Source organism: Phacochoerus africanus, chromosome 5 (assembly GCF_016906955.1).
Source record: "Phacochoerus africanus isolate WHEZ1 chromosome 5, ROS_Pafr_v1, whole genome shotgun sequence".
NCBI classification, from domain to species: Eukaryota; Metazoa; Chordata; class Mammalia; order Artiodactyla; family Suidae; genus Phacochoerus; species Phacochoerus africanus.
The window spans coordinates 86,302,528-86,326,930 of record NC_062548.1 but is presented as its reverse complement, the minus strand read 5'-3'; positions in this window follow the sequence as shown (position 1 = coordinate 86,326,930).

Sequence of the window (24,403 nt, the reverse complement as noted above, 5' to 3'; positions counted from 1 at the left end):
AAATCAATAAAATTAGAAATAAAGAAATCACAACTAAGACCATAGAAATACAAGGGGTCAAAACAGAAACTATATGCCAATAATATGAACAATCTAGAAGAAATGGGTAAATTCTTAGAAAGACAGAATGTTCCAAGAATGAACCAGAAAGAAATATGAGACAGACCAATCACAAGTGCTGAAGTTGAAACTGTGATTTAAAAAAACTTCCAACAAACAAAAGTCTAGGGACAGATGTCTTCACAGGAGAATTCTATCAAACATTTAGAGACGAGTTAACACCTATCCTTTTGAAATTATTCCAAAAAATTGGAGAGGAAGGAAAAAACTCATTCTATGAGGCCATGATCACCCTGATACCAAAATCAGACAAAGATATGATACATACACACACACACACCCACACACACACACCCACACACAAAATTACAGGTCAATATCACTGACGAACACAGATGCAAAAATCCTCAACAAAATACTAGCAAACCAAAACCAACAATACATCATATACTATGGCCATGTGGGATTATCTCATGGATGCAAAGATTCTTCAATATACACAAATTAATTAATATGATACACATTACAAAAACTCAAGAATGAAAAAAATATGTGATCATCTCAATAGATACCAAAAAAACCTTTTGACAAAATTCAACACCCATTTTGGATAAAAACTCTCCAGAAAGTGGGCACAGAGGGAAACTACCTCAACATAATAAAGGCCATAAATGACAAACTCAGAGCTCACATTATACTCAAGTGTGAAAAGCTGAAAGTATTTTCTTTAAGATCAGGAAAAGATAAGCATGTCTACTCTCTCAACTCTTCAACATAGTTTTAAGAAGTCCTAGCCACAGAAATCAGAGAAGGAAAATAAATGAAAGGAATGGAAAAGGAGATGTAAGACTGTCACTATATGCAGATGGCATGAAACTATAAATAGAAAATCTTAAAGATACCAGCAAACTACTAGAACTCATCAATGAATTCAGTAAAGTTACAAGATAAAAAATAGAAATCTCTTGCATTTCTATACACTAATAACAAAAGATCAGAAAGGAAGCAATTCCACTTACCATCACATTAAAAATAATAAAATACCTAGGAATAAATCTACCTAAGGAGGCAAAAGACCTGTTCTCTGAAAACTGTAAGATGCTGATGAAAGGAACTGAAGATGACACAGAGATGGAAAGATAAATCATAGTCTCAGATTAGAAGAATTAATACTGTCAAAACGACTATATTACCCAAGGCAATCTATGATTCAATGCTTTCCCTATTATATTACCAATGGCAATTTTCACATAACTAGAACAAAAAAATTTAAATTTGTACAGAAACACAAAAGGCCCTGAAAAGCTGAAGAAATCCTGAGGAAGAAAAGCTGAGCTGGAGGAATCAGGCTCCCTGACTTCAGGCTATAATACAAAGCTACAGTCAACAAAACAGTATGATACTGGCACAAAAATAGAAATATAGATCAATGGAACCAGATAGAAAGCTCAGAAATAAGCCCACACACTTACGGTCAATTAATCTACGACAAAGGAGACAAAAATATACAATGGGGAAAAGACAATTTCTTCAATACGTGGTACTGGGGAAACGTGACAGGTTAGTGAATGAAAACAGAAAATTCTCCAACATCATGCACAAAAATAAACTCAAAATGGACCAAAGACCTAAATATGAGACCAGATACTATAAAAATCTTAGAGGAAAACACAGGTAGATCACTTTTTGAACTAAATTACATCAATGTCTTTTATCCAACCCTTAGAGTAATGAAAATAAGAACAAAAATAAACAAATGAGATCTAATTAAACAAACATTTTGGATAGCAAAGGAAATCAACAAAATGAAAAGACAACCCACAGAATGGGAGAAAATCTTTGTAAATCAAGCAACCAACAAGGGGTTAATCTCCAAAAGATAGAAACAGCTCATGCAGCTCAATATAAAAAAAAAAAAAATCAAAAATGAGCAGAAGATCTAAATAGACATTTCTCCACAGAAGAAAGACAGATGGCCAAAAAGCTCATGAAAAGATGTTCAGCATCACTAATTATTAGAGAAAGGCAAATTGGTAACCCACTACAGTGAGTTGCCACTTTACACCAGTCAAAATGACCATCATCCAAAAGTCTACAAGCAATACATGCTAGAGAGGGTACAGAGAAAAGGGTACCCTCCTACTCTATCAGTGGGAACGTAAATTGGTACAACCATTATGGAGAACAGTATAGAGGTTCCTTAAAAGACTAAAATAGAACTACCATATGATTGAGCAATCCCACTCCTGGGCATCTATCCAGAGAAAACCATAATTCAAAAAGATACATTCAGCCCAATGTTCACTGCAGCACTATTCGCAATAGCCAAAACACAGAAGCAACCTAAATGTCCATTGATGGAGGAATGGATAAGGAAGATGTGATGCTTATATACAATGGAATATTATCCAGCCATAAAAAAGAATAAGTCATTTGCAGCAACATGGATAGACCTAGTTTGCACATGATATGAAAAACTAATGGACAGCCTTCTTCCACAGGGGAAATACAAATTTTTGACTGATGTAGCAGGATTAGTGAAGGGCTTTACAAGGGAAGCCCCTCTTCATTTGATGTTTCCCTAAAATAATTGTGATGCAATTAAAATTTGTAATCATTTCAGTGTTTTTAAAAAGCATATGTATAGTTATGACTATTAAGCAAAAACTAAGTATATAGAATAGTATCCCTGCTTCTGCACTCCAACCCCATTTCCCTCCCCAAAAGTTTTCCTTTTGGTATGTATCCTTTAAGGCTGTCTCTCCATATTAATATATATAGGCTTAATTATTATCTTGTTCTAATATAAAGAAGAATCATACTACATGGACTGTCCCACATTTGCTTTTTTTTTTCTTTCTTTTTTTAAACGAAACAAAATGCTTTGGTGGCCTTTCCATATCTTCTGGTATCTCCCACTGGCAGTCATTTATATGGTTTTACTTCTTATTTAGTACCAACAATACAAAATAAATATTCTTGTCCATGTTTCTTTGCACATGGCAGTGACCATTCTTCCCCCTAAGACATAAACTTAAAATAAGAATAGCTGGGATAGAAGGTACACACATACTACATTTTGATAGATCCTACCAAATGGCCATACAAAAAATTCATGTCAATTTAATAGGGGCTGATTTTATCAAATACTCCTGACATCTCCCCAGAAACTACTTAGCTTACTAAATTATTTTACACTTTTAATCTCTTAATAGAGTAAATTTTATTAATATATTTCAAACATTTTATATATTTGCATTCTCAGACTAAACTCTAGCAAGTAAGGATATATGATACTTTTGAAGTACTACTGTATTTATTTTTTTTTGCTTTATCATTTTATTTAGGGTATTTATACCTATAGCAGAAAGAATATTGGTGTATAGTTTCATTCTTGTGTGCCATACTTGTCAGTGTGGCAAAATTAGGTCATAATCCCTGGTATCTTTGAATGTCACCTTATATAACAACATAAACTTTCAGATTAATTAAATTAAGGGTCTTGAAACGGGACGAGTACCTTGAATTATCCAGGTGGGCCTCAAATGTAATCACAAATATCCTTACAAGGGGAAGGCAGAGAGAACTGACTACAGAGAAGGCAGCATTGTGAACACTGAAACAAGAGGCTACTGCTGCTTTTGAAAATGAAGAGACCAAAGCCAAGACATGCAAGAAATGCCACTTTAGACACTGGGCAATCTAGGAAACAGATTCTCCCCTAGTTCCTATGGAGGGAGCATGGCCCTATCTAAACTTAGATTTTGGCCAAGAGAAAATGATTTTAGATTTCTTTTTTTGTTTTTGTTTTCCAGTTGATTTATTTTTATTTTTTTGTTATTTCCCCAATACAATTTTTTTCCTACTGTACAGCATGGTGACTCAGTTACACATACAAGTACACATTCTGTTTTTTCACATTATCATGCTCCATCATAAGTGACTAGACATAGTTCCCAGTGCTACACAGCAGGATCTCCTTGCTAATCCATTCCAAAGGCAATAGTTTGCATTTATTAACCCCAAGCTCCCAATCCACCCCACTCCCTCCCCCACCCCCTTGGCAACCACAAGTCTATTCTCCAAGTTCACGATTTTCTTTCCTGTGGAAAGGTTCATTTATGCCGTATATTTGAAAAACTACCATGAGATACCACCTCACACCAGTCAGAATGGCCATCATTAATAAGTCCACAAAAAACAAATACTGGAGGGGGTGTGGAGAAAAGGGAACCCTCCTGTGCTGTTGGTGGGAATGTAAGCTGATACAACCACTATAAAGAACAGTATGGAGGTACCTTAGAAAACCATATATAAAACTACCATATTACCCAGCAATACCGCTCTTGGGCATATACCCAGACAAAACTTTCCTTGAAAAAGACACATGCACAGGTATATTCATTGCAGCACTATTCACAACAGCCAAGATATGGAAACAACCTCAATGTCCAATGACAGATGAATGGATTAAGAAGAAGTGGTATATATACACAATGGAATACTACTCAGCCATAAAAAAGAACAAAATAATGCCATTTGCAGCAACATGTATGGAACTAGAGACTCTCATACTGAGTGAAGTAAGTCAGAATGATTTTAGATTTCTGACCTCCAGAATTGTAAATGAATCAACTTGTGTTATGTTTCCACATTTGTGGTTATTTGTTACAACAGCCCTAGGAAATTAAGGTAGCTACTTATTAGGATGGTTCACAAATATTCCAGTTCTCTCCCCATATCTATGCTAAGACTATGTCTCTCGCATTGAAGTTTGGAGTGACCATGTGACTTCCTTTAACCAATAAAATGTGAGCAGAAGAGACATGTTAGTTCTGAGGAGTCAATGCACAATTCATCCCATTCCCTTTTCATATCTTTGGTCAAGAGGGTTTCCATCAGCCTTGGTCCCTGATTAAGTATGAACACAGCCTCCTGGCAGCCTATATTAAATGTATTGCAGGATGGAGAAGACAACCTTGATTATATCAAGCCTCTGAAATTTGGTGATTGCGGTTTTTTTTTACTGAAGCATAACCAAGCCTATTCTGACAAACACAGGTTATAAAAGTTGTGTTCAATCATAGAACCAAGATGCCTCCTACATATGTATCTGACTACAATCTCTAGTTCCTTATCATATTCCTTAAATGTTAAGGTCATTTTTACCCAAATAACACACAGTTCTGAACAGACTATAGTGTATCCTATCAAATTATTGACTGAATAGTTGAAGCAGGGATCCTAAAAATCTGAAACTGAACCCCAACTTCATTCTTATATCCAGGTCTCACCATTCCCTTTTCACTAGAGGATGGTCTTTGTCTGCCACTGTCATGGAAATCCCTCTCCTTCCCAGTACAACAGGCATGAGTCATGCCAGTATCTCCATAATGAAATCAAAGGAGAGGGAGGTCCAAAGCATTCAGACTTCAGCATCAGAGTCACATTCACTATCCAGTTATAGCCCCAAATGTGTAGGCAACCCCTTGACCTTTGCCCACACTGCACCTGTTATCTGCTTGCCTCCCTTACTCAGACTGGATTTGCTGTTCTCTTGAAACATCCCAAAGAGGATATCCTGACACCCCTATCTCTTCCCTAACCCTCGCCTCTACCTCTGAGCATAATATATTAGAATCCATAGTAGTTTGGTTTCCTTCACAGGGATTAAGAAGATAATATTCTGAAGCTGAGAATGCTCAGTTAACAAGTACAAATAGTCCAACCCAGACCCCCACTGACAGGCACCATCTCCAAAAGGTACCTACTTGTACATGAGGCTGTATCACACTTATACATGGCATTGCACTGTGCCATATAAAGTGAGGATCTCTCTCTCCTGAAGCTACGAACTGACATGGCCTTAGGAAGGCAAGGATGATGTCAAAAACAAGAAGCAACATGTTTAGCAAATCCCTGCTTCAAATCAAAGCCCTGCCTTTTTGGTGCAGAGATCTGCTAAAAGCTGTTATTTAAAATATCTGCAGATAGTTTGGATATGTGAATAATTGCTATCTGCACATCTCAAATTCTTTACAGTTTTCTGTTAGACATATCTGCACAAGGCTATAAATAGTGAAGCAACATCGCTCACTGTATAATACAGTCTCTCTGCTTTTACAACTCATCATGAACTTCTATGTAATTTATTTTTTATTGAAGAATTCCAATTAATGGCTTCCTGGTGATTTTAAAGCCTCAAATTATCAGTCTCTGAAAACAAAGCAGAGAACATAATTATCATAAACCGAGAATTTTTCATTTTGAAGCTTATCTGTTTGTGCTAAGTATCTTGTCTGTAAGTAATTAGTGCCTTTATTTTTTTTTCAGTAAAAATAATGACCATTCTATGCTACACATCCAAATTTTGTTAACTGCTAGATGTACTGTATGTATTATATTTGAAAATGGACCACCTTGGACTAGTTTTAAAGTATTTCATCAAATGATAATAGCAACAACAAAATACATCTGTTTGTCAGAATAAATTATGTGCCATGTATTTAAAAAACCTATTATATCCTTTTGCTTTCTTTCTAAGAATAAAAGCCTCACAAAAATATGTACTTGCCATTTATTACCAGGGCTGCATAACAAGAAAAGACTCGTTTTATCTTCCATTTATAATTCCTAACTGCTAATCAAATTGATCAGCCAATAGCTTGGTTGTAGAGGGTCTTTCATAGGACCATTTCAAAATGTTTTACTAGAGATAAAATAAAATTCAATGAAATTAAACCAATTTGAATGACAATGTGAGCCAAACATTGCTTTAAGTATTCTGAGAATTCAAGTGTCCCTTGATTTGGAAAAAAAAAAAAAAAGTGGTTCTATTGATGAAACAGGAATTGCCACATCCTAGAGACTTGACTGCTTAGGAGAGATACTGTCCAGGAGTAGTTTTCCCCTTTAGGCTAGGAAGTTGACTTAACCCAATATTAAGATCAGTTTTCTTCCTCTTAAAATAACATTTTATCAAGTTAAAAAACTTGAAAAATACAGACATGTATGATATAGAATTTCCGTTTACCCATCTTCACATACACTAAGCGTTCATTCTCCCACTTTTACTATTTTTATCATGCCTATTCAGTGAAAAGGGGGGAGACAGACAGAGATATTTAAAAGGATGAAATATATATACAGTCTTATTTTACTTATTACTATATTTCTCCATACCATAAAACACTTCTTCAAATATTATTCTAAATAGCTGCATATTTTATAATTATGCTGTATATATCATAATTTAACTATTTCCTTATATTGGGCATTTTTGTCATTTTCTAAACTTTTTTCCTGTTAAATCAGAAATTCATGGTAAAACCATGATAAATCATGGTGCAACAAATAGGTCTAATTGTGATTTTTTTAATAGATCTCCTATTGTCTCCTTCAAAATCTTAAAAGACTACTATAAAGCCATAGGTTTGAAAATTCCAAAGCTCTTTGCTCATGTTAAAAATCTACTGTGTAGAAAAACTAACAGTTCACATCCCCATATCACTATGTGAACAGGCCCTTTTGCCCACATTCACGACCATGACAACACCACTGCTTAAGATTATGCCGACTTAATAAAAATGCAGCGTTTTGTTATTTTTATTTGCATATTTTGATGGGTTGTAAGGTTAAATATATTTAACATACTTATTTTCTCTCTCTCTCTCTCTATATATATATATATATGATATGCTTATTTATATTTACTTTTCTCAAATTTTAAAACATTAGTATTTATTCTTATCCATTTTTTTGTAGGAAATTTTGAAATAAGTATGCCTTACTCTAAAATACGGCACAAATGAACCTATCTACAAAACAGAAACAGACTCAGAGAGAACAGACTTGTGGGTGCCATAGGGGAGATGGGAGGGAGTGGAATGGACTGGGAGTTTGGGGTTAGTAGATGCAAACTGTTCCATTGGATAAGCAATGAGGTAATACTGTATAGCATGGGGAACTGTATCCAGTCTCTTGGGCTAGACCATGCTGGAAGATAATATAAGAAAAGAAAAAAATATATATATATATACATACACACACACGTATGACTGGGTCACTTTGCTGTACAACAGAAATTGGCACAACACTGTAAATCAACAATACTTTACTAAAAAAAATTAAAAGCAACTTACACATCTTAGGCCTCAATAAATATTAAAGAATACTATAATTATCTGGAAAGTGTGTTAAAGGAAGAATCAATAAATTGCAGCCAGAGATGGAAGCACAAGGAAAATGAGAAACTGATCATGGCTCTAAAGTTTTAAAGTTAATTGAAATAGAAAATTTTAAAATGACGACCATTGATTGTGACAGAGAGGTATTTGCTTTTGGATCATGTAAGAACCAGAACTTGGCTTAGAAGCAAGCCCTAAACACCTAAGGGACGGCTGCACTGTGGGAAAGAACTAGTTGTGACCAGAGCCTAGGATGATCCCTGGGCTACAGAAAGCTTTCCCTATAAGCACTAATAGGAACAACCCCAAATTGAATGGAAGAAACACTACAGAGAAGTATTTTTGGAAGAGGAGAATACTTTAAACTCATCCTCAGCTCAAATATAGACCATATTTACCCATAAATAAAGTGGGAAATTAAGGAAGTAATCCAAATAACTCATATTTTCCTCCAAAAACAGCACACGACTTGGCCTGCAATGATTTGAAGATATGTACTTAGATATTTGAGCCTAAGTGCCCTAGTTGGATAATAGTTTCCATTCTCTACTTCAATGTTCACATAGGCCCAGCCATAGTGCCTCAAAAAAAGCCAAGGACTAACTTTAGCCACTGGTCCTGCTTTCAATAAAGTCTTATTTTAATAGAAACACTGTGTCTCTCTTCCAAGTCCCCACCTTTTTTAGGCTGCTTGCCAGCTCAAGGCAAAAAGAGAATTCTAGCACATTGTCCCCAAATTCCAGGCAGATCACAAAAATAAACTGTCCCAGAATATATTCCTTTTAAGAAAATTTGCTTATTCAAAGCTTGCTTTTCTTGTTTGCCTTCCTTATTCCCTTTCCAAACACTTTTTCCTCTAACATCATGCTGTAAAGTTGCCATCTGTCTCAGACACGCACACACAAAGGGAAATCCACTTACAATAAATACTGGAAAGAAGAAAAATAAGTTGGTTACAAGTGGGTGTTCTGCAGCCTATGACTTTTCCAACCCAGTGGCCAAAATCTGAATTATCTCCTAGTCAATTGTCTCCCAGCTTGGCTATTGAGACAAAAGTTAAGCAAAATGAATAATCAAGTTTTCTAAATTTACTTTTGCACAGTATCCCCAAGGGAACACTTGACTTCTACCATCCTGTAATATAGATATGGCCAGAAATTAAATTTTATAAGAAAACTGAAACCCAGAAAGGTAAAACATTACTAAAGATCACAGGTGAGTTGAGTGTTTCAAAGTATGTGTCTGAGGATCCCCTGAATTAGAATTACCTGGGACACCTGTTCAGCTGCATCTTTTTACAGCATAAATTGGATCCATATCATTCCCCTGCTAACAGCCACTCAATAATTGCTCAGTCAGTTAGAAAGGAATCCACACTCTGATTTCACACTTCAAACCATAGGCTGAAGGACGTGTTCCTGTCCACCCTCAGACCTCATGGCTGCTTCTCTTCCCTCACCCATGCTCTGTGCCCACTTGCTCCTTCTGTATGGCCCTCATTCACCTCAAGGGTGTCCCTGGCTCAGGTCTTTGTACAACTGTTCCCTCTAGTTGGAAATATCTCCATCAGCTCTCCAAATAGCAAGTTTTTCCTTCCTACTGGAGCCCTCAAAAAGCCATCTCCGGGGAGTTCCCGTCGTGGCACAGTGGTTAACGAATCCGACTAGGAACCATGAGGTTGCGGGCTCGATCCATGCCCTTGCTCAGTGGGTTAACGATCCGGCGTTGCCGTGAGCTGTGGTGTAGGTTGCAGACGCGGCTCAGATCCCACGCTGCTGTGGCTCTGGCGTAGGCTGGCAGCTGCGGCTCCGATTGGACCCCTAGCCTGGGAACCTCCATATGCCCCAGGAGCGGCCCAAAAAATGGCAAAAAAAAAAAAAAAAGCCATCTCCATCCATACTAGCAGGTGCAGGCCCACACAACCATGTATCCGTTTATTATATCTTCTTTTCACCTATCAATATCTGAATCTAACATTTATCTTTGATGTGTTCATTGATTACTTCTCCTGCCTCCTCAAACACATACAGAAATACACATTTAAAGGTTCATAAAGGCAGTAATTTGTCTGTCTTATTTAGACAACAGAGAACAATGCAAAACATTTATTGTTCAATAAAATGGAGCTTACCTGGCACCATCTCAGACCTAGAGTTCCTATCTCTAGAAGGAGAGGCCTGGAGATATGTATTTTAAATAGTCTCCTAGATGATTTCAAAGTACATTTATGTTTCAAAGTCCAGACCATGAATCCTTTAGCCTGAGCTGGGCAGACACCCTTGTCTCTACCACACCAAGCTGCAGTTTTTAAATGGCTGGTCTATTTCAAACAGCTGCTCTAGCAGTATAGTTTGGAGAGTCGTACTGGGCATATGCAGATTAAGTGATACCTTAAACTGCTTTCCCAAAATTCAGTATTTTTGTCTCTGGTATAAAGTTGGGCTTTGATGGAAAGGCTCAGAATTATTTGCACAGATCAAGGGAAAGAACATTCTACAAGCATCTAGGTTTTATTCTCAGTTGACTTGCTGACTGCTTGTGGGGACTTTGGCAATTTTATTCATTTCTCTGGGTCTCATTTTCCCCATCTGTAAAGTGAGGGTTGTTGTGTTAGATTATCTCTGCAGTCCCTTTGGCTCAGATATTTTGTGATGCCAAGTCATTCCAATTAATGTGAATGAGCCCTTGCAATTGTATTTAGTATTCTGAACAGCCCTGGCATTTATGCCACGTGGCCCAGGCCAACCACAGTTACCCAAACAACCCCTGTCAAACACTTAGCATCATGTTTTATGTCAAAAAGACAAGAAAAATATCCCATTCACATTGAAAAAAAAATGCACTTGTGTTAAGTCCATCTGATTCCACTTAGAAGCAGGTAATGCATGTTTTGGTTGGGCACCTGATAGGATGCACAATTGTTCAGTTAGAAAATCCTAATATGTATCAATGACCCAAAGATTATGTTCTTCTGACCTTTATCTTACACTTACACACGTTTTGGGAACGCCTACTTAAAAGAACCACTACTACTCTTTTCAGGGACTCTAAGACCAGAGTAAAGCTTCATGTTTTAACTTGAACGTAGGGTGGAATAAAATCATATTGATGCTTCTAAAGGAAAGAGGAGGTCTGTCTTTATTTGCCAGAACTGGTATTGGGCAGTCTCCAATATTCGATTCCAGGCAGTTCTTTAAAATCAGACCCACTTGGTATACAATGGAGAAATATTTGGAGCAAGAAGAGGTGAGAGGTGCTAATGGCAGATTGGAAGGGAAGCTGCTCAATGAGTCCAGGTATGACTGGGTATCACATGGAGAAAGTAGGTAGGATAGGACATTTTGATTATATATTCCAAAAGGAAGAGTTTGGAGAAAAATAGAAGAAATAGAATTTTTCTTAACTAAACTTTTAGAAATTTGGTTCTTGATCTTGGTGGAGATTCCTTTGATCTTCAAAACCTACAATATATTCTACCATACATAAGATCCCTTTACTTTAGAAGGAAAACATATCACCTGATGAATTACAAATCCACTCTCCTTTCAGTGTCACTTTACATTTAAATGAATTTAGATGATTTATATGTATGAATGCAAATATATGATGCATGAGGTGTGAATATAGGCACACCGCCTGATTTCTTAGGCCTCAGACACAAATCAGTCTATTTCAGTCTCCCTTCCTATGTAAATGATAACCAATAGAAACATGTCCCTACTTAAAAAAAAAAAATGGGTTATCAACTGCCTTATATAGGTGTTTCTGTTACCTTTTGACACCTGAGGGTCCTTGCTGGGAGAAAGAGAGGAGGACCTGCCTTAAATCTGATGAGGAAACCAACTAATGAGGACCAGAAGGCCTTATTTGTTCAATAAACAAGCAATGGGGTGGGAAACAGATCTAGATCTCACCTTTCCCAACCTAGAAATGTGTTCTCCTTCATAAAACATTACCCAGTTGTTGACAGCCCCAACACAGAGAGAGGGTTGCATAAAGACTTTGTGTACTTTTCAATTTCAACTCACACTGCAGATGTGATCAAGAGTCTGTAAACGTTATTTAAAAGGCTGACAGCATTATATATCAGTGCAAAATGTTATCCAAGGAGAAATGACTACTAAAGATTAGAAAGAGAATTACTGTACCTAATGGCTAGCAAAATTTTGTAATCTCTATCAGCAAAGACAAGGAAATCCATTACTCATTATCAGAACGTATGAGATTCTCCCCATCACTCCCAAAGGGTAAAGTACTAATGCTTAAAATATAACAGTTAAAAAACTGCACAAATATCTCATAATTTCTTTTCAGAGTATTCTTAGCCAAAGTCTTTAAAGGAATTGCCCCCACAAAGTTGTCCTCACTGATTCACTGGGTCCTCTTAAAAACTACATCCTCAGGTTGAAAGAGGAACATCCAAAAAGCCAGAAGGCTCTAATTTCTGATAGTTTTCTTTGTGATTTAGTAATGACAAAGGGGGGTTGAGGAAAGATGGCTAGGAAACAGATCCAGAATTCTCTAGGAAGACAGTCTAAACAAGACTCTAGGAAAAGTCACTGGAAATGTCAGCTCAGCCAACAAAGAAAGGTTCAGGGAGCAGCAAAGGCATGGCATATACTTTTTCATCTATTCAATCTGACCCTGGGCCCACTGCCATAATCTTTTTTAAGGTTAGTGGTGGGAAGGCTGCCGCCTGAATGTTTGCAGAGGTCTCCTGACATCCTCTGCTGAGGAACTTTAAACCTCAGGTACTATTTCAGAGGAAATGGACAGCACAAAACAGACAGAAAATTAGCCACAGCAGACCCTAGATATAAACAAGTTCCACTGGCCTTTCTGAAACCATTTAAAGGCTTTAAAGGCTGGGGCTGTTGGGACAGTAGAGGGGCCGAATAGGGTTATGTGTGTGTGTATATGTGTATTTTTCCCCAAATTGGACCTATGCCCAAATATTTTAATACGTGCAACACAGAGAGAAGAAAGAAGAAAAAAAATTTTAAACTATTTAGCTAAGCAATTTAAAAATTCTTTGTGAAAAAAAATAATAAAAAGAAAGACTTTCACAAAATTGCAGCTATAGCAGGTCTGTGAGGGTAACTTAGTAAAATACTCAGCGGATGGCTGCAAACCTCTAATGGAAAGTTGCGTAAGTGGCTGAGGCCAAAGTAGGCATTAATTACAATGAAAAATCAGTTTAGAGTAGGCCACAACTAAATTGGAAGCTGGTCCTCTAGGTAAAACAAAGAAAGTGAACAGCAGCCTCAGATTTGATTACATGGCAATACAAGAAAAATGTGCTGTATGTTGTCTATTATTAAAGCTGCTTTGGGGCCCTGAGTTGGGTGCCTCAGGGATTTTAATAAAAAATTAGTAATAGGTCTGCTGCCCTGGCTCACTGTGGCTTTTTGGAGTATTTGCAGGTTCAGTGCTAGTCTGCAGTGCAAATTAAGTCATTTCAGACAAGCAGCCTCAGAAAGTGTTATGTGATAGCAAAGTTCAAATGCTGCACTTTGGCTCTAAAAGGACACAGACCCCCATCCACCCCCGGAGGCTGATTCAGAATTTCAAAGAAATAATAAAATTTCATTGGAAGGAGACCAGGGTGGGGGGTGGGGGGGGGAGGGGACAGGAGGTGAAAAGCTAAAAAAAGAAAAAAAGAAAAAAAAAGAAGAAAATGAGAAAAAGAAGCAACTTGTTTTTTCTGTGTGTGTCTTTGATTATTCTTGCCAAATACTAGTCCTGGTACATAAACTACGAGTACATAAAACATTGCCAATGACTAAGTTAATGGCAGTGAAGGCAACTGTTAACCTGGGATTTTTCTTTCTCTCCTTTTTTTTTTTTCCTTACAAATGTTAACTCTATAACTCTTTTTATATTGATGTAGTGATATTAATAATATTGTCTTTATTACTAATATCACCACTGGGTCCATGGCATGACCATATATATCCAAGCCATGAAACATTAACAAAAGTTCACCCTGATTAAGAAATCAAACCTATAAATCTACATTCTTTCAAAGATGAAAATGTCTGGGGCAAATTATTTTCTACAAGCCAGTTATGTGAAGAGGATATATCTCCCAGCTTTTTTCTAGGTACATCATAGACCTGATGTCTGGCATTTTCTATCAGAGACAAACAGCCCCTGGTCTGAGAATCCTGATTCAATAAACTGTGGGTAAGGGGTGCATTTCCAGCCTGGACCCTTGCCCAAATATCTGAATAGGTTCAACAGGGAGCCAGAAGGCAGTGATGCTGTAAAACATACATAAGAAGTATATGCTTGTGTGAGCATGAGTGTGCCTGGGTGTGGGTGTAGCAGCGGAAGCAGGGGCTTTGAGTTAAAGAGAAAATGAAGTTGTGTACAAGTAATTTAAAGACTCTTTGTTATAGTCATTTTAAAAATGTTAATAAATAAGGAAAATCCCACTCCATGTCCCTGTGGAATTTCCCTTGTCCAGCAACAAACAATATTTTATTCAGTTTCAGATCTTGTCTAATCTTTTGGTAGAGGGTTCAGTGGCATGACTTGACTGATTTCAAGAGGTTCCAGGAAAAACTAATTGGCTGCAATCATTTTCTTCCCCACCCCAAGGGCAATGCCTGTGAATAAATGAGTTAGGGAGCTACTCCTTTAGTTTAGTTCAAAATTTCCTGAAAAATCTTTTTGAGATTTAAGAAGCAAATGAAGATACAGAAAGCATAGGCAAAGAAGAAAGGAATTGGTTTAAGAAGCAGGGTAGGAATCGGTCTAAGAAAACTGAAAATAACTTCATCAAAGCCATAATCTCCCTAAGGGGCCACTCTCAGAGCCTCAGGTAGTCTCTATGGAATCATGGGATGGCCATCTTCTCTTGCTAATGGATGCAGGAGAATGGAGAAGGTACCCTTCAAATAGGAAAGCATCATAGTCTCAGTCTATGGGAACTACAAAGACTTAAAAAGCAATGGAGCAATCATGCCTCTCCATCCTGTCTTACAAGATAGCTGCTGAGCATGTGTAAGGCATCAGACTTTCTTTAAGCTGTTGTGAGTCAGAAGTGAAAAAGACAATTCCCTTAGTCATCATCCCTAGGTCTCAGTGGCCAAAGTCTCAGAAAACCTTGCTCTTCCCAAGCTGCCGAAAAAGTGGAACCAAAAAACAAAGAGAGGGCAAAAGAGAATAAAAGTATGGGCAACATAGAAATAATAGTAAAAGGGTCACGGTTTAGTTAAAGTGTACCTGATAATACTGACATTCATTCATAGCTAGCAACTGGAAGATAACAGGTGGCTTAAGTTCTTCCAGCACTTTGGTTGGAGGTGATCATATCATATTTCTTTTCTGATTAAAAAAAAAACAGTGGCAATGATTAATGTTCTGTGGTCCATCAACAACACCTGTTTCAAAACAAACTGCAAAGTATCATCTTGTCCCAATAATGCATTACATTGTCTTAAATATTTTCAAAGTAGGATACTCAGTTTTTCAGAAGTTACATAATGATCTTCATAAGAATATTTCAAATGTATTTCTTGCTCAATAAATAGCAGGCTACTGCGTTATGAAATATATATATATTCATATATATATACAGGAATCTCAGAATAAAAATCTCAGAATGGAAAAATCACATATTGAGATTTGAAGCAATGATAGACTACTTCTGTTTATACATATATATTTTTAAAGACTATTTTTAAAGCTCATCCTTTCAAAGTAGAGATTTTTTTCCATAATTTGTTATAAACAGAGGACCTTAAAAAAGTAAAACTTTCCAATCTGGATATGTTTTCCCAGTGCTTATGACTCCCTTCTAGACCTATGCCATCTGCACAAAACCTTAATGCACAGGCTTCACTAAGTTTACAGGTATTCAGTATTTAAATAATAAGTACATCCCATATTATGCAATCATTTTTATGTGGAAGTCAAAAATACTTATTGAAATTTAAATTGAATTCACTAAATCAATCCCTGGCTCCAGATGAGGTTGGAAAGAAAGATATTTTCTACCCAAGTGAAAAATTATAGAAATTTCTGGGGTAACTCTCTCCTCCAAAGAGTTCTAATTGTGAAACTGTAAAAATTCAAGTGTTTAATATGTCATATGGGGAGGCATACACATACAGAATTCAAATCTTTGAATCTTCAACCAGCCCCAAAGGCAGAGACTGTGTCTATCTTAAGTCTTATTCAGAACCGAATTCCCATTACTCATGACAGTATCTAGCACTGTCAATAAATAAATATTTGCTGACTGGTTGGCTAATGGCAATGTCAGAAATGTTTTGCTAACACTCACTAAACATGAAAGATGCCCATTCTTAGCATTTAGGAACCTCAGGATGTACACAAGTGCAATACTTTTTATGTCAATTTTCCTCTGAGACCACAGTCTTTGGCGTCAATAAGGGTGTGTGTGTGTGTGTGTGCACACATATATGTGTGTTTATCCATCAGTTTAGGAATAAAGCCCATTCTCTCTCTTCTAGACCTCCAGTCATCCATCAGGTGAGACAGACAGAACACCACAACAACAGAATGTGACAATACCTTTGTATGAGTAGAAATAAAGTCTCATAGAAGTATGATAATGGCAACATTCCCTTCTTGCTTCCAAGGATGTAATATTGGAGTTGGGCTGAAAACTGAGGCCCACCCCCAACCGAAATTACCAATCAGGAGTCACTGAGAACTTTTACATGCAGTTTCAGTAAAGAGATGCCATGCAACAGCAGACTGTGTGAAAAAAGTACATCTGTGGGTTATGAATAGACCTATTTTCAAAAAGTATTGTTGACAAGAAAAAAATTGAGAGATACTGGATGTTCACATGAGGAAGATGTCTAGCTACCCAAAATGAAGATGCAAAAAAAGAATAAGAAAAGTTGGAAAAAATGGTCCGGGATGGAGTCTGTAGTCCTAGGAGCTGCTATATCTTCTTCCAAATAAATAAGGAATTGATAAGAAAGGACAAAGATAAAAACTTAAAACTTAAGGGAAAAGGAATTTGGAAGCACTGCTACATAATAAAAACAATAATAGCTTCAACTGAGGATCTACTGTGTTCTGAGCTCTTTGAACATGATTATGTCACTGCATTTTCCTGAAAAATCAAATAAAGTAAGGTTTCAAAATAAAGAAATGAAACTTTAAAAGGACTAAATCAACTGGCCAAGGTCACACAGATGGTAAATGTTGGAGCCAGAATTCTACCTGAGAAAATTCCAAAGTCCAAAATTTTTTCACCACACCAGACTGTCATGCATGACCTTGCAGGCTACCCTTTAAAAGAAAGGAGGCTAAAGACAAATTTGGTTATTTAAAGAGGTGATAAAATACTTATCCCTCAGATATCCCTCTCTGGAACTTTCTGGACTTTTTTTTTCAAATACTTTCCATCCATGGTTAGTTGTACCTCAGACATGGAGCAGCAACTGTACCAAAAAGGGAAGACGTTAACTTGCCATTAAAAAGTTATTTTCAGCAGCTTTTTAAAAGTTCAGCTGAGACCAGAAATCATATATTTTTATCAGAGGAGGCGGAGCAATATGGCAGAGGAGTAAGAGGTCAGGTGCACCTTCTCCCACAAACACGTCAAAAAAACACATCTACATGTAAAACGACTCGCACAGAACATCAACTGAATGCTGGCAGAAGAACTTAAGCCTCCAAAAAGGGCAAGAAACTCTTGACATAACTAGGCAGAACAAAAGAAAAAAAGAGAGAGAAAAGGAATCAGGATAGGACTAGCATTTGGAGCTGTGAAGGAGAAAAGGAACTCCCATCCTGGGAAGCCACCTAACTGACGAAAGATCAGTCAAGTCCGAGGGACCTCAAAGTTGCCGAGAAAAGCATATCAGCTGGACTGAAAACAGCAAAGTAGAGTGAGAGCCTCACAGATCATCTGAACCACTGGCTCAAAAACCACAGCCTGAGATGCCTGGCTGGGGGCTGTGCACTGAGACTCAGACTCCAAGGGCAGGCCCAGGGAGAGAACTAAGGATAGCATGAGGGGTTAAGGAGCAGTGCGCCACCAGCTAAGGAGGGGAACACCATGGCAGAGGGAACCTGGGAGAAGGTCCGGACCCGAAGGAGAGGCAAGGTGCCATTGTTGGGGAAGGGAAGGGAGAGGAGGGGTGGGCTGCCACAGGAAACTCTCTGCTCTAGAGCATGAGGGCTTAAAGGGCTAGGCAGCTCTATGGAGGCTATGGGTGGCAAGAAGCCTCTTGCTCGTTTAGGGGAGATTAGGTGCTTCTTGAGCAGGCTACCAGTGGCCAAGCACCTATTGTGTGGGCTAAGGGCATAAAGGGGCTAAGTGTGGTGTGGTGCCTCCTGCACGATCTACAGGTGGCAGGGACAGACTGCAGCAGTTGTCTCAGAGGCCAGAGAGAAGAGTGGCTTGCCACCACTGGGGGCCTGTGAGTGGGATCCACCAGTGACCCCAGTCACCTCAGGGGTTGGCAAAAAAGAAAAAAGAGGGCACTGCAGCCAAGCACCATACGCTATTGCTCTCATTCCCCTGGGAACACACCCACCCTGCAGCTGCCACTGCCAAACATTCTGGGCAGCAGCCAGACACTTGGTCACTGTCCTTTCTCAAGATCCTACAACTAGGAGCAGCTGGTGCAGCACCTCCTGCGTGGGCTAAGTGGGACAGAGTGCTTCTTGCACGGCCTGCAGGCAACAGGGGCAAATCCCTGCATTTATCCCTGATTCCAGACGTGCATGTGGATACCTGAACAAAAATCACTTGCAGCCCCATTCACCTAAAGGGTGCCACAGAAGAGGGCATTGTGACTAAACACCACCTGTTGGTGCTCTCGCATCCCCAGGAACACACCCGCCCTGCTGTTGCCACCGCCAAACGTTCTAGGCAGTACCCACACGCCTGATCCCTGTTACTTCCCAGAATCCTGCAACTAGGAGCAGCCTGTACAGCACCTCATATTCGGGCTAAGTGAGGCGGGTTGTTTCATGCATGCCTAGAGGTGGCGGGAGGGCGGCAAACCACCGCAGTTATCACTAACTCTAGAGATAGTCATGGCCTGCTCCCAATAGGGGTCCCTGAACAGGCACCACTTGCAGTTCCAATCACCTCAGAGGAGGGCATTGCAATCAAACACAAGCTGTTGTTGCTCTCACTCCCCTGGGAACTCACAAGCCCTGCTGCTGCTATTGCCAAATGCTCTGGTCACCTTGAAGATCTGCCTAGAGCTCATTACCACTTCCCAGGGCCATGCAACTAGGAGTAGCCTGTTCCACCTTCCTGCAGGTCCTTGCTGCTGTTGAAAGCCCAATGACCAGGCACTGACTGCTGGCCCTACCCATTGCCTCCTTCTCCCTGAAAACACACTGAGCATCCTGGGAACAACAGCCTGCTCACACCAAAGAAAGAGACAGCAAATATTCAAACTCCCACACCAAAAATAAATAGTAAAGCCCCCAAAGAATACAAATGTTATTCTTGCACAGAAGTAACCTTACAAGACTACAGTTTGTCTTCCCCAAACTCACAGAAAAACAAAAACACAAGCTAGATGAAGAAGCACAGAAACCATTCCCAGTTAAAGGAACAGGAGAATTCACCTAAAGCAGTCAACAATGAAACAGACCTCTGCAGTCTGACAGACATTGAGTTCAAAAGGAAGACAGTGAAAAATACTGAAGGAATTGAGAGAGGGTATGAACAGTAATGCAGATTCCTTTAGAAAGGAAATAGAAAATATAAGGAAAAGCCAAGCAAAACTAGAAAATTCATTTGCAGAGATACAAACTGAGCTAAAGGCAATAAACATCAGAATAAGCAATGCAGAGGAACAAATTAGTGACATGGAAGATAGAATAATGGAAATCACAGAGTCAGGACAGTAGACAGAAAACCAAATGAAAGAACATGAAAGCATATAAGAGACCTATGGGATAATATAAAGTGGGCCAATCTATGCATAGTAGGAATTCCAGAGGAAAAGAAAAAGAAGAGGGTATTAAAAATATATTTGAAGATATTATGGCTGAAAACTTTCCAAATCTAAAGGATACTGATATCAAGATACAGGAAGCACAGAGGGCCCCAAACAAGTTGAACCCAAACAGGCCCACATCAAGACATATTGTAATAAAAATGGCAAAAGTTGAAGATAACAAGATGATTCTAAAGGCAGCAAGAGAAAAGCAAAGCATTAATTATAAGGCTATCAGCTGATTTCTCTACAGAAACACTACAGGCCAGAAGGGAGCGGCAAGATATATTTAAACTGCAAAAACTTGCAACCTAGAATACTCCATCCAGCAAGAATATCATTTAAAGTAGAAGGGGAAATAAAGAATTTCTCCAACAGACAAAAGCTAAAAGAGTACAGCAATACTAAACCCATTCTAAAATAAATACTGAAAGGGCTTCTCTAAATTAAAAAAAAAAAAAAAGGGAGAGAAAAGAGAAAAAGAAGAATTAGGATGGAGGAAACCACAATTGGAAAGCAGTCACTTAAATAAGCCAGCATACAGACATAAACATGAAGATGTTAAAAAAAAAGGTATCAAAATCAAGCAATGTGGGGAAGGAAAATAAGAAAATATAGATTCTTTTTTTTTTATTTTAATGATATGTTTGAGCCTATCTATAGGGCAAGCAGATATAGGAAGTGCTTAACGTGCTTAAAAAACATGGCAACCACAAACCAAAACCAAACATTACATTCACAAAAACTGAAAAGTACTCAAGCATAAAATAAATGGAAACCATCCAACCCACAAAAGAAGAAAAGGGAAACATAGAATCAACTGGAAAACATGGTTTAAAATGGCAATAAATATGTATCTATCGATAATCACCTTAAATGTCAATGGACTAAATGCTGCAATCAAAAGAAACAGAGTGGCAGATTGGATAAAAAAGCAAAAACCTCCAATCTGCTGTCTACAAGAAACTCACCTTAGAGCAAAGGACACATATAGATTGAAAGTGAGGGGATGGGAAAAGATATTTCATGCCAACATACAAGACAGGAAAGCAGGACTTGCAATGCTCGTATCAGACAAAATACACTTTAAAACAAAGGCCATAAAGAAAGACAAAGGAGGACACTATTTAATGGTTAAAGAATCCATTCAAGAAGGGGATATTACAATCGTCAATACATATGCCCTTAATATAGGAGCACCCAGATACCTCCAACAAATACTAATAGAAATAAAAGGAGAAATTGATGGGAATACAATCATAGTAGGAGACTTGAACATCAATGGACAGATCATCTAGACAGAACATCAATAAGGCAACAGAGATCCTAAAGGACACAATAGAAAAGTTAGATATAATGGACATTTTCAGGACATTACATCCAAAAAAATCAGAATATACATTCTTCTCAAGTGCACATGGGACATTCTCAAGAATTGATAACATACTAGGGCACAAAGCTAACCTCAACAAATTTAAGAGTACATAAATTATTTCAAGTATCTTCTCTGACCACAACGGCATGAAACCAGAAATCAACCATAGGAAAAGAAATGAGAAAAAACTGGCTACATGGAGACTAAACAACATGCTACTAAAAAACCAATGGATCAATGAGGAAATCAAGAAAGAAATTAAAAAATACCTCAAGACAAATGATAATGAAGACACAACCACTCAAAATCTATGGGATGTCAGAAAAGCAGTGCTCAGAGGGAAATTCATAGCAATATAGGCCTTTCAAAAAGAGAAGAAAGATCTCAAATTGACAATTCAACCCACCACCTAGAAAAAGAAGAAAAAACAAAATCTAAAGGCAGTAGAAGGAAGGAAATCATAAAGATCAAAAAGGAAATCAATAAAATAGAGATTAAAAAAATAGAAGAAATCAATAAAACCAAGAGCTGGTTATTTGAAAAGGTAAACAAAATTGACAAACCTCTGGCTAGACTCACCAAGAAGAGGAGAGAAAAAACCCAAATAAACAAAATAAGAAATGAAAAAGGAGAAGTCACAAAAGATACTACAGAAATACAAAAAACCATGAGAGAATACTACAAACAACTGTATGCCAACAAATTAGACAACTTGGAAGAAATGCGCAACTTTCTAGAGATTTACAGCCTTCCAAAACTGAATCAAGAAGAAGTAGATGAACTGAACAGACCAATCACTAGAAATGAAATTGAGTATGTCATTAAAAACACTCCCTACAAATAAAAGTCCAGGACCAGATGGCTTCACAGGCGAATTCTACCAAACATACAAAAAGGATCTGGTGCCCATCCAGATTAAATTATTTCAAAAGGTTGAAGAAAGAACACTCTCTAAGACATTCTATGACACCATCATCACCCTAATTCCAAAACCAGACAAAGATACCACCAAAAAAGAAAACTATAAGCCAATGTCTTTTATGAATATAGATGCAAAAATTCTCAACAAAATTTTAGCCATCAGAACCCAACAACATATAAAAAAGTTCATGTACCACAACCAGGTGGGATTCATTCCAGGTGCACAAGGATGGTTCAATATACACAAATCAATCAACATCATAACCACATTAACAAAAGAAATATCAAAAACCACATGATCACCTCAATAGATGCAGAAAAAGCATTTGACAAAATCCAACATACCAAAGTGGGTATAGAGAGAACGCACCTTAACATAATAAAAGCCATTTATGAAAAACCCACAGCAAATATAATACTCAATGGAAAAAAGCTGAAAGCCTTCCCACAAAAGTCTGGAACAAGACAAGGATGTCTGTCCTCACCACTGTTATTCAACATAGTACTGGAAGTCCTAGCCACAGCAATCAGACAAACAAAAGAAATAAAAGGCATCCAAATAGGAAGAGAAGAGGTAAAACTGTCAAAGTATGCAGATGACATGATACTATATATAGAAAACCCTAAGGACTCAACCCAAAAACTACTCAAACTGATCAACAAATTCAGGAAAGTAGCAGGATATAAGATTAACATTCAGAAATCAAATTTCTCTATACTAACTATGACATATTAGAAAAGGAATACAAAAATATAATACCTTTTAAAATTGCACCCCAAAAAGTCAAATACCTGGGAATACACCTGACAAAGGAGATAAAGGACTTATATGCCGAGAACTATAAAACATTAATCAAGGAAATTAAAGAAGATGTAAAGAAATAGAAAGATAGTCCATGTTTCTGGATTGGAAAAATATTGTAAAATGGCCATACCACCCAAAGCAATCAATGGATTCAATGCAATCCCTATCAAATTACCCAGGACATTTTTCACAGAACTAGAACAAACAATCCAAAAATGTGTATGGAACCACAAAAGACCCAGAATTGCCAAAGAAATCCTGAGAAACAAAAACCAAGCAAGAGGCATAACTCTCCCAGACTTCAGGCAATATTACAAAGCCACAGTCATCAAGACAGTGTGGTACTGGTACCAAAACAGACATATAGACCAAGGGAACAGAATAGAGAACCCAGAAATAAACCCAGACACCCATGGTCAATTAGTCTTTGACAAAGGAGCCAAGAACATAAAATGGGAAAAAGATAGTCTATTCTTTCCCAGTTTTCTTGCTGGGAAACCTGGACAGCTGCATGCAAATCAATGAAACTAGAACACACCCTCACACCATGCACGAAAATAAACTCAAAATGGCTTAAAGACTTAAATATAAGACAAGACACCATCAAACTCCTGGAAGAAAACATAGGCAAAATATTCTTTGACATCACTTTTACAAATGTGTTCTCAGGTCAGTCTTCCAAAGCAACAGAAATAAAAGCAAAAATAAACCATTGGGACCTAATCAAACGGACAAGCTTTGGCACAGCAAAGGAAACCAAAAAGAAACCAAAAAGACAACTTACAGAATGGGAAAAAATCATTTCAAATGATGCAACTGACAAGGGCTTAATCTCTAGAATATACAAGCAACTTATACAACTCAACAGCAAAAAAGCCAACCACCCAATTGGAAAATGGGCAAAAGACCTGAATAGACATTTCTCCAAAGAAGATGTACAGATGGCCAACAAGCACATGAAAAAATGCTCAACATCCCTGATTATTAGAGAAATGCAAATCAAAACTACCATGAGATACCACCTCACACCAGTCAGAATGGTCATCATTAACAAGTCTGCAAATAACAAATGCTGGAGAAGGCATGGAGAAAAGGGAACCCT